Below are 16180 nucleotides of genomic sequence, written 5' to 3' on the forward strand. Positions count from 1 at the left end.
GATCAGTGGAGAGGGACCCTAACAAGCTGGTGAAGTGAATAAAATGAGGGATGGCTGGGGCATTGGCGGGCGTGGCGATCGGCGACAGGGCGGCGGCGAGATTGGCAGCGGCGGCGCCCTCGCTGCACGTTGGATCAGAAAAGTCGTGCGCGATGGGGGCAGGCGCTGACGAGCACGGGGCCCTGGATCGAGGAGATCGAGTTGGCCAGCCCACGGCCCGAGCAGCATCTCGTGCAATCCCCAAGCAGGCAGCCACCAGGGGCTCCCGATCCCCTTGCCCACTCGCTCGATCCTGAGCGCCTCCAGCCGCGAGGGAGGAGAGCTCCCTCGACCCCGACGCCTCCGCGCACCCGAGCCCCACCACGAACCGATGGCCGGCGACCCACCGACGAGCAGCAGCAGGAGGAGGACCACCGCCGCACCTCACCGGTCCCTTCTCTCTCCCTCTGGCCTCCCATCTCCTTCCTCCCAGCAGGACCACTGCCGCACCTCGCCGCTCCGTTCTCCCTCCCTCCTGCCTTCCATCTCCTTCCTCCCGTCCTTCCTTTTCTCTCCAGCTCGTTCTCTCTTCTCTCATAGGTACCAGACGCGCACCCGCCAGCAGTCGTGCTCCAAGGTCCGGCTTACTTCCTTCCAGATCCGGCGCCTGCGCGCCATTTCCCACCGGATCCGGCGAGATCCGGTGGATCCTCGCCGACCGCGCCACCGCAAGCCTCGCAGCCACCGGTCGCCTTTCCCACTCGCCCGCCTCTCCTCTCTCCACTAAAAAAAGATAGCGGGCTGAATACTAAAAACTGCAGGGGTTTTGTGTAGAAGCGAAACGTCTTCTCAGATATTCACTTAAAATCAGAGTGCGGGTTGAATTCTCAGAAGTAGAGAGACTTTTTTGCAAAAGTGACGACGACGTACGACCAAAAACACTCCGTGCTTTATTAGTAGGGAAAGATGAGAGGACGGTACGGCTGTTAAAAATGGTATAAGGTACGGCTTTGTCTCGTTGAAGCCACTCGAAGCGCGCATGCGTTTGCTGTTTGGACCACAGCACTGTGCATCTACCTTGATCTTTGTCATTTGGGTAGCTAGTTAATCTTCTGATCAGGTGAGCATTGTCCTGGAGCTAGCCTCGACCTCAGATTTTTTAACAGTGCACAAACTTTTCTTTTACTCTCGCCGGGGTTTTCTTTCTTCCATCCGAGAGCATTACCTTAAATTTTGTCATTTACAACCACAAACCCTATTTTCAAAACACCTAATATATGCAGACACATGCACGTTGATTATTTTGGATGTTTAGTCCGTGTTGAGCCGCCGTGACTGTTATAAACACCAAATAAATTGCTCGTACTTTAGATTTTCACACTCAAATGAGTAAAGTCTATTTTATACCTTGAACTCGTAGAGATAGTCTGAATCAAACCCTCAACTTTGAATCCCTGATGTCGGCACCCTATATTCATCAATCCCGGTCAATTTCAACCCTAAACCGACCCTACACTGTTTGTTGCATCGGGAAAAAGACAATCCCACCTGGAAACAATTGTTTCTGTCACCGACTCCGCGGGCCTACATGTCATATTCATCTTCCCCACTCCATACATCCAAGCGGTGTGCCGCTTGCCCTCAACGCCCCGATGTCGTCTTCTGTTCCTGGTGTGCACCCTGCCCCGAGAGGATGGCCAGCGCAAGGATGACCACTGAACGTCGGCGAGGGCTATCCAGAGTGCCGCCGCGTCCCTCCTCAGCGCACGCATGGTGTCTACCTGGCTGCTCGACAAGCGTCCAGGCATACCCAAATACGCCCCCGTACTGAGCTTATCTAATCTCGTTTGTGCTTCTATGACCTGTTGAGCTCAAGGCCCGTCGACCTCGTCATCCCCTTTGTGCACACCTCCATGGCCCGACCTGGCTTTTGGTCGAGCATCTGGTGTGCATACGGCTTGGCGAGCCGGAGTAGTGCGTGCCAATTGACGTCGATGCGGAGGACGGCGGAAACAACATGACTAGCAACGCAAAGACACGCTCAGGGCAATAACCTGATGTCGACGGAGGCTGCGCGCAATAGCACGTCCGGCAACCCTCGAGCACCACCTCGCCCCGCGCACAGGAGGCGTGGAAGTTGGCGTCGTGCATGTCGGCCGGTCGGCGTCGCACGCGCGCGGAAGAACACCACGTCGGCCTCGCATTGTACGTCCGCCCAGCCACGTCTCCCTGCCGAAGATGAGAAGAGAAGGGCGCCGGCAGCATGAGCTTCTCCACCGTCGCACGATGACCGTGCGTCCGTGCCTTGCGGCCAGGTGCAGCGCCGTGTTCCCGGCTCTAGGTTGATTTAACCCGATGAGGCGCGAGTACAAAGGTACGCAACTACCGGCCTGATTGATCGTTTCGGCTACATGCGTATGCAAACACAAGGAATTTTCTCAAGATAATATGAGGAGGGGATCAATCCATTTGGCTGCCTAGGAGAGAACAAGGAAGCAGACGAATCTGACCTGTGGACCCGCATCGTCAATGAGAGTAGCCAGTGAACCCGGTCGGGATCGTGCTTTTTCTGGTGCGCCAAACAGACCTAAGGTCAGGGTTGACCGAGATTAGAAAGTATAGGGTGTCGATTTCAGGGATTTAGAGTTCAAGGTTTGATTCTGACAAGCCATACGAATTCAAGGTTCAAAATAGACTTTACTCCACTCAAATCAACGCTGCTTTCAATAGTAAAAAGTAAACGGATACCAAAAATTATGTGGTGTGCCCAAGATTAGATACGGCAAGATGTGGAGAGTGGATTTCTCCCGTGCACTCGAGATCTCGTGCGTACACTCGCCAAGTCTCTTGGAGGCCACGTCCCTCCTTTCAAAATTGAAAAATAAATTTAGCATTAAGAGCATCTCTAATAACCGTCAAAATACGGGTCGGCACGAAAAATCCTGCCAGACTAGACATCGCAAACGCGTCCGACCCGTAAATTTTTTTGCGGGGCGCGGTAAGAGATCTCCCCCAACCTTTAGATTCACGGGGCGGGAGGCCGACCCAAGCTCGGCCCCTATCCGCAGCGAGATTTGGCAGGAGGGACATTTCCGCGTGGCCGTTCCTGCTCCCCACGACCCCACCCCTTCGCCACCATTGCCCCCGCCCCCGCCCGCTCCGGTGCTTCTTCCCCGACAGTTCTTCGCCGCCATGGATGACTCCCTGTCGTGCCCCGTCACCGTCGAGGCCGCGCACGCTCAATCCCCTCCGGCGAATCTCGTCGCCGTCCATGTTGGCCCTGCCGTCGCCCAAGGCACCACTGCGCCTGCCTGCAAGCGGCAGGGCAACATGGTCGTGCAGGGTGGGAATCCGGCTGCCACCGCCGGGAAGCCCCGTGCTTCGGGCGCTAACGCCGCTGCGAGATCCCGGCCGGCAGCGGAGAGGTTGCCAAGGTCTCGGGCGTAAAGCGGAAAAAGATTCCGGCTACAAAGAGGCCGACTCCTTCATCCACTCCCTCCGCCCCGGCAAGAGGTTCCCCAGCGATGCCGCTCAACGGCGCTGCTTCCACCACAAGCGAGGTGTTTGACGAAATGGCTGGAAGGTATGCCTCTTCACTCCCTTCAATTTTCTTTGCTTTTCGCCATTTGCGGTAGCTCGTTTGTCACTCACTATAGCGGTGGTTCGAACAATGCCACTGCCGTGTTCATGAACTTGTTGGACACCAACACCGTTGACATCGATCAAGCCCCGTTCGCTACATTCGATTACAATGAAACGGAGGGCGGCGTGGATGATCACGGTGGTGTAGAAGAATTGGAGGAGATAGATGAAGGGGCGTATGAGCAGGCGCAAGCAAGAAAAAGCCAGAGATCAAAGAACTACACGATCTTGAAAGATCAAATCTTGATCAAGGCTTGGTGTGCGGTGTCTCTTGATGCTTGCATGGGTACGTCTCAAACCGCCAAGAGGTATTGGCAAAGGATCGAAAATCAATACTTCCGCATGATGCCAAAGTATCCCAATAGGACTCCACGCACCTTTCGGTCACTCGAAGGGCGTTGGGACGTGATCGAGCCTATTTGCAGCCATTGGGCAGCTTGCTTGGAACAAATACACAATGTACCTCCAAGTGGAACCATAGAATCCGACTATGTGAGTTCGTTTTCATGTCCCAAGTTGTGCACATCATATTGCATCATTTGACTTTGTTCAATTGTGTAAAAAATTGCCCAACAAAGATACAAAGACATGGAAGCATCGGAAGGAAAATTCTTCAAACTAGAGCATTGTTGGGACTTGCTCAAAGAGTGCGAGAACTGGAAGTTGATTGACAAAGAATCCCCACTGAAGAGAGGTTCACTTACACACAAGGATGAAGATGAGGATGATGATGGCCCAAGAAACTTGAACAAGCCCGATGGTGACAAGAAGACTAAGGAGAAGATGAAGAGAGAGCACAAAGCATCGAGCTTGCGGGACAAGATTGATGCCATGGTGTAATCAAATGAGTTGATGTTAGCGAAGACGTTGAAGATAAATAAGGAGTTGGCCGAGAAGAAGGCATTGGAGAAGCAAGAGAAATGGCAATTGCTCAAGGATGAGGGGCTGCGCAAAGCGGCCATTGAGGAGAGAAGAGCACATGCTGCTGAAAACAAAGCCATGTCCAAGTTGCTTGCTGAAGAGAACAAGATCATGACATTGAACCGCAATGACATGGATCACCTCGCAAGAGAATGGCATGATATGGCTTGAAGAGATATCTTGAAGAGGAGAATGCTTGCGTCGGCCAGGGTATGTTACAGTGTCGGAGATGTTTTCTCAACAGGGATTGGAACCAATGTTGCCGATGCGTTCAGTGCACCAGCCGATGATTTTGGTGCCGGAGTTGGAAAAAGTGCCGGAGCTGGACTCGGTGGTTGCAATTACCTCGATGGACTCGGTGGCGTGGAGTGAAGATCGACCAAGATGATGCCGGACGTGGTCGTCACTTTTGCAAGACCCCCTTTTGCGTTTGTCCTACAAAACTAAGCTTTTATTTGTGTATGAACTGTGTTCTATTGTTTGAATTTGAACTCATTTGTCGGAATCGATGTCAAAATCGATAATTGGGCATCTTCGGTTTGCGGGTCGACGCGGCGGTGCCCGAGCAGACCCCGCATAGCTGACCCGTAAAAGAGCATATTCACCGAATATGCTTTTTACGGGTCTGTTTTGTGGGGTCTGAGTCTGACCGTGCCCGCGTCGGCCTGCATATACCCTTTTCCGCAAACTGCAAAAGCCTTATGCGGGTCGGCGTTTTACGGGATCTGCTAGAGTTGCTCTAAGGGTTTCAACCTAGCCCAAGTATACACCTCTCTGTCCCAGACCCTAGCCCAACGAGCCAGAAATCTCTCACACGACTGACACACTCTCGTCTCTCCTTCTATTTTCCCCAAATCAACAAAACAAAAACTCTTTCCCCAAATCACCATGGATGACGCCTAGGTATTTTTTTAGAGAAAATGCATACACCAGACTTTATAAATAAAACAACATGGCAGAGTATCAAACATAACCAACAGATCACACACAACGCAACCTAGAGTCAGGCCAACAACCACATGCACACATAGCACAAGTTCAGCCGCACGCATGCCCGAATGGCAAAATAAAAGGCTCGCAAGCCAACAACATACAACTAAAAGGAAAGAGCATCATGTCAATAGGGGGAGTTGCAGTGGCAGGAGATGACATCAGATTGGCAGACGCCTGAACTTTGTTGATCAACACCTCCATACCATCCTGATCCGCTGGCTTAGTCAATAATTTTCACTGCTGCAAGAAGATAAACATTTTAAACAGAACATCAGCAGGTTTGTTAGGAAAAATACCCTTAATGGTGAATTTGTTCCTAGTAGTCCACAAAGACCAACATAAGGCTCCAAATCTAGCCTAAAATAGTCTCTTAGACACACCCTGAAGGTTGCCAGCCAACAAACGCAAATCCAAAAATGAATTGGGGGCCCATGTAACACTCAACCAAGAGCGAACACAACCCCAGGCCAGCTTGACTAGCACACACCCAAAGAAAATATGGTTGGAAATCTTCTGGAGCAAAACAAAGGGCACAATTAGCAGAGCCAAGGTCATTCCTTTTCCGAGTCTGATCAGCCAAAGGCAGCCAGCCCCTGAAGCCTGCTAGAGAAAGATTTTAATCTTAGGGGGAATCTTGGCCGCCCATATCTGCTTCAACTTGGAAGTAGGAGACCCAGAAATAATCCTAGCATATAGAGATTTGCCAGTAAATTTCCCAGACGCCACATGGGGCCAAGCCACCGAATCCTCCTCCTCCGAGCGAATAGGGAACATAGTAGCAAGACGCTGCCAGTCCCCCCAGCTCTATGGGAGAAAGAGTCCTACAGAAGCCCAAATCCCAATTATTACGAGAGAGCTTGGAGATTGAGATCTCAGGGTTGGAATAGTAAAAAAAATAGAACAGAAAAAGAAGAGGCTAAAGGAGTATCACCAGATGATACGTCTCCAATGTATCTAATTTTTTTGATTATTCCATGTTGTTTTGTTATCAATCTTGGATGTTTTATAATCATTATATAGTCATTTTATATTATTTTTTGGTACTAACCTATTGACATAGTGCAAACTGCCAGTTGTTATTTTCTGCATGTTTTTTACATCATAGGAAATCAATATCAGACAGAGTCCAAATGCCACACCAATTTACAATGATTGTTTATGGACCAAAAGGAAGAAGATGGGCCCTGGTTGCACCTGGGGGGAGTCCCGAGGAGGGGACAACCCACCAAGGCGCGCCAGGAGGCCCAGGCGCGCCCTGGTGGGTTGTGCCCACCTCGGGTACCCCCTGGATCGACTCTTTGCTCTATACATACCCAAATATTCCACAAACCCTAGGGGAGTCGACGAAATTTTCATCCAGCCGCCGCAGAGTCTAGAACCACGAGATCCAATCTAGACACCATCTCAGAGGGGTTCACTACTTCCATTGGTGCCTCTGTGATGATGCATGAGTAGTTCTTTGTAGACCTTCGGGTCCGTAGTTAGTAGCTAGATAGCTTCCTCTCTCTCTAGATTATCAATACAATGGTCTCTTGGAGATCCATATGATGCAAGTCCTTTTTGCGGTGTGTTTGTTGGGATCTGATGAACTTCGAGTTTATGATCAGTTTTATCTTTTTATATCCGTGAAAGTTATTTGAGTTTCTTTGATCTCTTATATGCGTGATCTCTTATAGCCTCGTATTTCTTCTCCGATATTTGAGTTTTGTTTGGCAACTTGATTTATTTATCTTGCAATGGGAAGAGGTGCCCTGTAGTGGGTTCGATCTTACGGTGCTTGATCCCAGTGACAGAACTGGAACCGACACGTATGTATCATTGCTACTAAGGATAAAAAGACGGGATCCATATCTGCTGCAATAGATAAACGGATCTTGTCTACATCATGTCATCGTTCTTATTGCATTACTCCGTTTTTCCATGAACTTAATACACTAGATGCATGCTGGATAGCGGTCGATGTGTGGAGTAATAGTAGTAGATGCAGGCAGGAGTCGGTCCACTAATATTGGACGTGATGCCTATGTAATGATCATTGCCTGGATATCATCATGATTATCTGAAGTTCTATCAATTGCCCAGCAGTAATTTGTTCACCCACCGTTTGCTATTTTTCTTGAGAGAAGCCACTAGTCAAACCTACGGCCCCCGGGTCTTCTTTCTCATATATTTGCCTTGTGATCTACTTTTTCCTTGCGTTTATTTTCAGATCTATTAAACTAAAAAATACAAAAATACCTTGCTGCAATTTATTTGTTCCGCGATCTATTTATCCCATCTACAAATTTATCTCACGTCCTTTGCCTATCTTGAGGTGCCGTACCCCGAAAGGGATTGACAACCCCTTTAACACGTCGGGTTGCAAGGTGTTGTTATTTATGTGCAGGGGCTATTTACGTTGTGTTGCTTGGTTCTCCTACTGGTTCGATAACCTTGGTTTCATATCTGAGGGAAAGATCTACCACCGATGTGCTGCATCATCCCTTCCTCTTTGGGGAAATATCGACATAGCATCAAGCGACATCAAAAGGAATTTCTGGCGCTGTTGTCTGGGAGGATCCTCAACATAACCAGGTTCCTAATCACAAATCTCATCTCCTTGCAATTTACATTATTTGCCTCTCGTTTTCCTCTCCTCCACTTCAAAAAAATTTGCTGTTTTATTCGCCTCTCTTTTTTCGATCACCGTTTTCTTGCCGGATCTGTTTTGCGTGCTTCTTTGCTTGCCGGTATGGATAATTCTTCCTCTATTGCTTGCACTCCTAAGGGTGAGGTCCTCAACTTTAAAAAGAGGGGAGGAGAAAATTTAAAAGATGCTTGGTATAGATTTGCAATGCTCATAATAGATCCATCCGTTAGCAATCTACCGTTGTGCTTCTGCGTTGTTTTTATGTTGGCATCACCACTTGGTATAGATTCGTCCTTGATACAATTACCGATGGAAATTTGTTAATGAGTCCTCCTTTTGATGCTCTTAATGCTATGGGAAATTTAATAGGCTCACCACCTCTTATGGTTAATGAAACAATTTTGACTCTTGAGCATGTTATGGAAAGACTAGATGCTATTGAAAAGAAAACGCTCACCGAAGATCATATGGAACAAAAAGATGCATACTTTTGCTACTAATCTTGGATCAAAAGCGGGCAATATTTTTAAGTTGTTAAAATAGAGGGGTACCTTAATCCATGAAAGAATAGAAGAAAGTCCGTCTCGGATCGATAAATTGGCAGAAATCTTTAGTAATCTAAGGACGGCTTTTACTACCACTAAAATTGTTGAGGAAACTCCCGTAAAGAATAAGAAATCTAGGAACAAGGGTGCATCTTCTAGTAATAATGATAAAGGAGACCTTAAGATGATTAGCATCCATCCGGATTTTGTTGAAGTGATAAGAGATCCTTTTTGCAAGAATGAAATATTTAAATTTACTCTGAGGAGTATTTCTATTGAAGGTCTTTATGCTAAATCTTTGAAGGATTCTAAGTGTTTGTTTGAAGAGTTGGACAAGGACGACAAAACTTAGATCCTTGCTTTATGCCTAGCTAAGGGCGTAAAAACTATAGCGCTTGTTGGGAGGCAACCCAATGAATAAAATTTATTTTTGCTTTTTGCTTTCTGTTCTTGAGTGTTAGCACAATTATGATACTATTATGATTGTGTTTTTTGTGTTGTAATTAGTGTTTGTGCCAAGTAAAGCCTTTAGGATCTTCTGGGGTGATAGTTGTTTGATCTTGCTGAAAAAGATATGAACTTTGCGCTCACGATAATAATTATCATAAATCACAGAAAAGAGCTTTTGCCCTGATTCTTTTTGAAGTAGTTTAATATACAAATGATGCTGGTCGTCCTAACTTGGTAGAATTTTGGAGTTAAAGAAGTATTCGAAAGTTCCAGATTACTAAAGACTATTCTGTTTTGACAGAATCTGTTTTCTTTGTGTTGTGTGCTTATTTTGATGGCTCTATGGTTTTTCTTTGATGAGTTTTTGCCATAGAAAAGTTGGAATACAGTAGATATAATACAAATAATAATAATAATTGGTTTGACACATCACTTATAGTAGTGGTTTGCTTTCTTTTACTAACGGATCTCACAAGGGTTTTGTTGAGTTTTGTGTGATTGAAGTTTTCAAGTTTGGGTTATCTTACGATGGATGAAAGAAGGATAGAAGAGCCTAAGCTTGGGGATGCCCCGGCATCCCAAGCTATTATCCAAGAATGAGCAACTAACTAAGCTTGGGCATCCCCTCTTTCTTCTAACGACCATCGGTATTTTACTCGAGGCTATATTTTTATTCGTCACATGTTATGTGTTTTGCTTGGAGCGTCTTGTATGATATGTGTCTTTGCTTGTTTTATTTTGTGTTTTAAGTCATGAATCCTTGCTGGGCACACCTATTTGAGAGAGCCAAAATTATGTCATGACTTGTTAGAATTTCTCTCTAGGCTTCACATAAATTTTTATGAGCAATGGACTTGCTCTAGTTCTTCACTTATAACTTTTTGAGCACGGTGTGCTTAGTATTTTTGAAGAAATGCTCTCTTGCTTCACTTAGATTTATTTGAGAGTTATTAAAATTTTGAAGAAATTCTCTCTTGCTTCACTTAAATTATTTTGAGAGAAAGAGAATATGTTATGCTCATGATCTTCACTTATATTTGTTTGAGCTTATGAAAAGCAACACATGAAAATTAGTCCCAAAGTGATAGATATCCAAGATGGATAAAGAAGAAAAAATATATGTCATGAAGATCACTGGAAAGAATAAACTTGATTCTTAGTAATAGTTTTGAGATATGATGATGTGATATGTGAGTTATGTTGATGAGTAGCTGTGCTCTAGTAAGAATATTGGTGTTAAGGTTTGTGATTCCCTATGCATGCACGAAAGTCAATAATCATGCAATGAAAATTATATCCTACTTGTGGTGCATTATTCGGTGTTAATTATGCTTAATGCTTGCTTATGAGATTATTCGTTTCTTGGTTGGTCGCTTCTCAATCTTTTTGCTAGCCTTCATTTTGCACCAAGTATGACCTCTACTTGTGCATCCAAAATCCGTTAAACCAGTTTTGCCACATGAGTCCACTATATATACCTATATGCGGTATTATTTTGCCGTTCTAAGCAAATTTGCATGTGCCATCTCTAATTTTCAAAATGAACTTCTCTTTTGTGTGTTTGTTTCGCTCGCAGAACGGTAACGAGTAGCTAATATTTTGCATGCTAGATGTGTTATTCTCACGATGAGTGTTTATTCACTTTTCATTGCATGAGAGTAAGGAAAAGGTATTAGGGATGCCCAGTCCCGAAATGCAAAAATGAATTTACTTTATGTTTTCAAATAATAAATTCCTTGGAAAGTGTTGGTATGGAGGGCACCCGTGGATACGACTAGGCATGGAAAGTGAAAGTTATGGTGGAAAAAGGAATAAACTTTATTTTCTGTTTGGGAAACGCCTATGATATATCTAGCATTGAATGTTTTGGGATGCTCCAAGTCGTTTTCATTGGTGGGATTGATACACCTCCCAAAATGTTTTTATCTCTAATTTTTCGGTTTGAGCTCTGGCACCTTTACAAATCCCTACTTCCCTTAGCGAAGGGCCTTTCTTTTACTTTATGCAATTTTTATTTTTTGAAATTGAGTCTCCATCCTCTCTTATAATAGCACCAACTAGGGACAATATGATCGTACTTAAGTATTGGGTGTAGCTAATATTGGAGTGTGTTTCATGAATGGATGAATGTTTGAGTATGAATGTTTGAAAGACATGGTTGCTTGTTGATATGCTTGAGTATCTAAATTATTATGTCAAAACTAGACTATTGCTTTGAATCACATAAAAGTCCAAATGTCCATGCTATGAAGAAAAGAATATGATATGACATGATAAACAACAATCCACATCAAAAATTATGTTTTATCACTTACCTACTCGAGGACGAGCAGGAGTTAATCTTGGGGATGCTGATATGTCTCCAATGTATCTATAATTTTTGATTATTCCATGTTGTTTTATTATACATCTTGGATGTTTTATAATCAGTATATACTCATTTTATATCATTTTTTGGTACTAACTGATGTCTACTGCGCAACCTTCTTCTTGTAGACATTGTTGGGCCTCCAAGTGTAGAGGTTTGTAGGACAATAGCAAATTTCCCTCAATTGGATGACCTAAGGTTTATCAATCCATGGGAGGCGTAGGATGAAGATGGTCTCTCACAAACAACCCCGCAACCAAATAACAAAGAGTCTCTTGTGTCCCCAACACACCCTATACAATGGTAAATTGTATAGGTGCACTAGTTCGGTGAAGAGATGGTGATACAAGTGCAATATGGATGGTAGATATAAGTTTTTGTAATCTGAAAATATAAAAACAACAAGGTAACTAATGATAAAAGTGAGCACAAATGGTATTGCAATGCTAGGAAACAAGGCCTAGGGTTCATACTTTCACTAGTGCAAGTTCTCTCAACAATAATAACATAATTGGATCATATAACTATCCCTCAACATGCAACAAAGAGTCACTCCAAAGTCACTAATAGAGGAGAACAAACAAAGAGATTATTGTAGGGTACGAAACCACCTCAAAGTTATCCTTTCTGATCGATCTATTCAAGAGTCCGTAATAAAATAACAGGAAGCTATTCTTTCCGTTCGATCTATCATAGAATTCGTACTAGAATAACACCTTAAGACACAAATCAACCAAAACCCTAATGTCACATAGATACTCCAATATCACCTCAAGTATCCGTGGGCATGATTATACGATATACATCACACAATCTCAGATTCATCTATTCAACCAACACAAAGTACTTCAAAGAGTGCCCCAAAGTTTCTACCGAAGAGTCAAGACGAAAATGTGTGCCAACCCCTATGCATAAGTTCACAAGGTTAATGAACCCGCAAGTTGATCACCAAAACATACATCCAGTAGATCACATGAATATCCCATTGTCACCACAGATAAGCACATGCAAGACATACATCAAGTGTCGTGGGAATATCCTGTCAGATGTCCTCGTGAAAGGACTTAGTCGTGGAGCCATCGCGACGGGTTAGATTAAAGGGGTTAAACTGGACAAAGGACACGAGGATTTTATACTAGTTCGGCCCCTTCGATGAAGGTGAAAGCCTACGTCTAGTTGTGTTGGGATTATTGGGGTCTCGATAGCCAGGGAGCAAAACACGCTATGCCTGGCTCTTGAGTTGTTGTTTCTTGTCCCTGAACCGCCGTCGGGTCGTCCCCTTATATACACGGGTTGACGCCCGACCAATTTACAAAGTCCCGAGGCCGGCTCATACAAGTGTCCGGCTCGGTCTCTCCTTTCCTAACTTACAATACGAGTTACATACCATGGCGGTTTACCATTATGGGCCCTAATCCGCCTTTGGGCTCCGGGCCTCTAAGCTTCATTAGTAAGCGCCATCTTCTGGGTCTTCGTGGGCTTCAATATAGTTAAAGGTGAACCGGCCCCTCCTGGGTGGCTTACACTCAGTAGTTATATCCCCAACATTAGGCCCCGGATTGATTTGAACCTGTTCATGTCAATCTTCCGTACTTAAAGAAATTCTATAAACATCTCCTTACATTTCTCGTAAACCGCCATGATGTTTTCTCATGTAAACTTTGCTAAACCGCCATGACGTCATCCTCTGGACACAACAACGAATCATCATGACGTCATCTCTGTATCAAAAGATTAAAACCATTCTCTTCATTAATGATATCCCGAAGATCGAGGCGACAGGCATGCCCTTTGTTGCCGCTTCAGGCTCCTCGATTTTCGCACCTGCCACTTATCCCTTTCTCCTTATAAATAAAGCCGGCGGGTCTTTCCATTCTTTCCCCTTGCCTCTTCTTCTTCCTCTCGCGAACCCCTACCGCTCGGGCTCCGCCGCCGCCGCAGAGCGCAACTTCGTCTTCGTCTTGCACCGACCAGGCCGCTGCATCAACCTGAAAAGCTCCAGAGAACAGCGGCACCCTTCCGCAGCAGTTCCATTGCTGTAAGTTTTCCCTTCTCCGCATCTTTAGATCTATGCTAGGGTTAGCAAGTTCATCTATACAACTCCTCGTTCATCTCAGTTCTTCACATTTGCTTCTACTGTGGTTTCTTTGATCCAACAGTAGCGTAGATCTCGTGCGGTAGTTGCTCCGCATCTATTTTCGGTACTAGTAGATCTTCCTTCTTTGTAAAGAATCCTCATTAGAAAGCACAAACTTCTCTGTTCTGCTTAACGCCTTCATAGGTCACGGAATTTTTTCTTTACTGAATCATGGTAGATCCAAAATAATTTCATCATTGTGTGAAACCTGTTTTCTGCAACACTTAGTGAATTTCATCTCTGTTGCTTCCCACATAGGCGGTTTAACTTGTAGAAAATCATAATCCGCTTGGTATCATTGGCCCTCACTTAAACCGCCATTTAACTTGAGTAGTAGTAGCTGGTTTAACATGCATAATTTCCCGGTTTAACTCTGGTTGGTATACATCAACTTTGAATCGTAAACCGGCCTTCATGCTTTTTTCAGTTTCCTTTCCAATATGACCAAGCAATTCGCTGCATGCAACTGGGTTCCCTCCCGGATCACTGAAACACAACTCAATGGATATGCTTTGACCGGCGCTTTAGCCAAGAAAGACGTCCTCCATTGGCGAGTTCCTAGCCCTGAGTGCCCTCCAGAGCCTCAAAACGGGGAAGTAATTGTATTCATGCAGCACCTAGACTGGGGTTTTAGCCCGCCCGGTTCAAATTTTTCCTGGGATGTCCTCGCTAGCCTTCAACTCCATCCTCAGGATATTGGACCAAACTCTGTGTCCAACATATGCAACTTTCAAGTGTTCTGCGAAGTTTATCTTCAAGAGGAGCCAACTGTGGTGCTTTTCAGAGACTTTTTCCATTTAAACCACCAGACCGAATTCTCTGACGGTCCCAACACTAAACTCGCGGTGTAACAATTCACAAAACGAAAGAAGTTGACTTCCCTCACGCAAAACACCACAGCCATCCAAAGGATTGGAATCAAACCTGGTTTTATTGCCTGAACACTTACCTGCTGATGAAAACCCTCTGCCGTGTTACCGTGCTCAGCGGCTTAGCAATAATCATCCACTGCCTCCACAGCTCACCGCTAAAGAGCGGCAAGCTTATGCACCACAAATCATTAAGCTCCGGGCCCTCCTAGCGAATGGTTTAACCGACATCGACCTTGTTCGATGCTGGGTTTCATGGGGTATCCTTCCCTTAAGCCGCCGCTCCGGTTTGATGTATGAATATACCGGAGACGTAAAAGACCCTCTCGGTCCAATGATATAGAAAAGACTGATGAGGAAGTTACTGAAGCCGTGAAGAAGATGTTGGATGAACCGATTGCTCAATGCAGCAAAACCGGATTGGCTCCTTTTTGTACCTCCAATAAACCGCCAGCAGTAAGAACTTTATCCTTTTCCATCTTTATTGATCTGTTTCCGGTTTAACCTTATTCTGATACTCCTTTGTTTTTATTTTACAGGCCAACAACTCTTTCTGGAAGAGGAAAGCTTCAGACAAACCGGTGAGGACTCAATGCCCCAAAAGCAAAGTCATAAAGAGAAGGTTAAGAAGAAAACCGCCGAGTCTTCTGATCCGCCTGAAGAGTTTGACGAGTCGGATCCAGAGGTAGAACTTGACTCCCTTGGTTCATTTTTCATACACCTTATTGACAATGACTATTCCCAGGATGATGCGGAGGCCAGCCGTGCAGACCATGTAGAGGTAATCTCACTTTCCTCCGATTCTGATCTTGTGCCGGTTCAAAGATTTTGCCGTGCCGTTCGGAAAGTAAAACACTCTCACCCTCTTGCTCATTTGGATCCACAATTTTCTTTGAAGACACAGCAAACTGAAGGTCGTCGCACAACCCGGCACAGCGGCCAACAGGTCACTTCTTCCAGTTTACCAGATACACCAAACCGGAAGCGTCGTCCAGAGGTTACTTGTTCTCCCGAAAGTCTTTATCCCTTGAAGGGTTGCTTCCGTGACCCTCTTAATCCGTCTGACTCGAATTATCAGGTGTCTTCCAATTCTTCATCTGGCGGTTCATCCACCACTCAGATGCCTCCCCTTAAGACCGTCCATGGGTAAGGATACTATCTTTAACTTTGTATTTTTGCACCGGTTTATCAACTGACCTCTTGTTTTAATATCGCAGTACCAAAGCTCGTCTGAGCAAGAAAGCCAAGATCACTGTCCGTACTGAAGAAGTTGAACCGGACAAAATTTTGGAAGGTGCTGACAAAGAAGCTGACATTGCCATTGATGATCCTGTACCTCAAAGTTAGGACACATATGTTGAAGCGCCTGGAGTCAATCCGGCGAGTCCACATGCTGATCCTCCAAGCCCGGCCAAAGGCGATGATGCACCAAGCCCGGCCAGGAACACTGTCAATCCGCCAACCCCCTCAAAAGGTGGTGATGATGATGTTGTTATCACTGGTCATGGTTTCACTGCCCCTGGCAACCCAGTTGTTTTGTCAAAGCACACTGCCAAGGAGGAATTTGCAACTATGGGCAAGGGGAAAGGGAAGACAAATTTGTCCAGCTTTGTTAACTTTAGCGCTGAGGAACTTCATTCCGGATTC

The sequence above is a fragment of the Triticum dicoccoides genome, chromosome 7B (genome assembly GCF_002162155.2).
Source record: "Triticum dicoccoides isolate Atlit2015 ecotype Zavitan chromosome 7B, WEW_v2.0, whole genome shotgun sequence".
In the NCBI taxonomy this organism is placed as follows: domain Eukaryota; kingdom Viridiplantae; phylum Streptophyta; class Magnoliopsida; order Poales; family Poaceae; genus Triticum; species Triticum dicoccoides.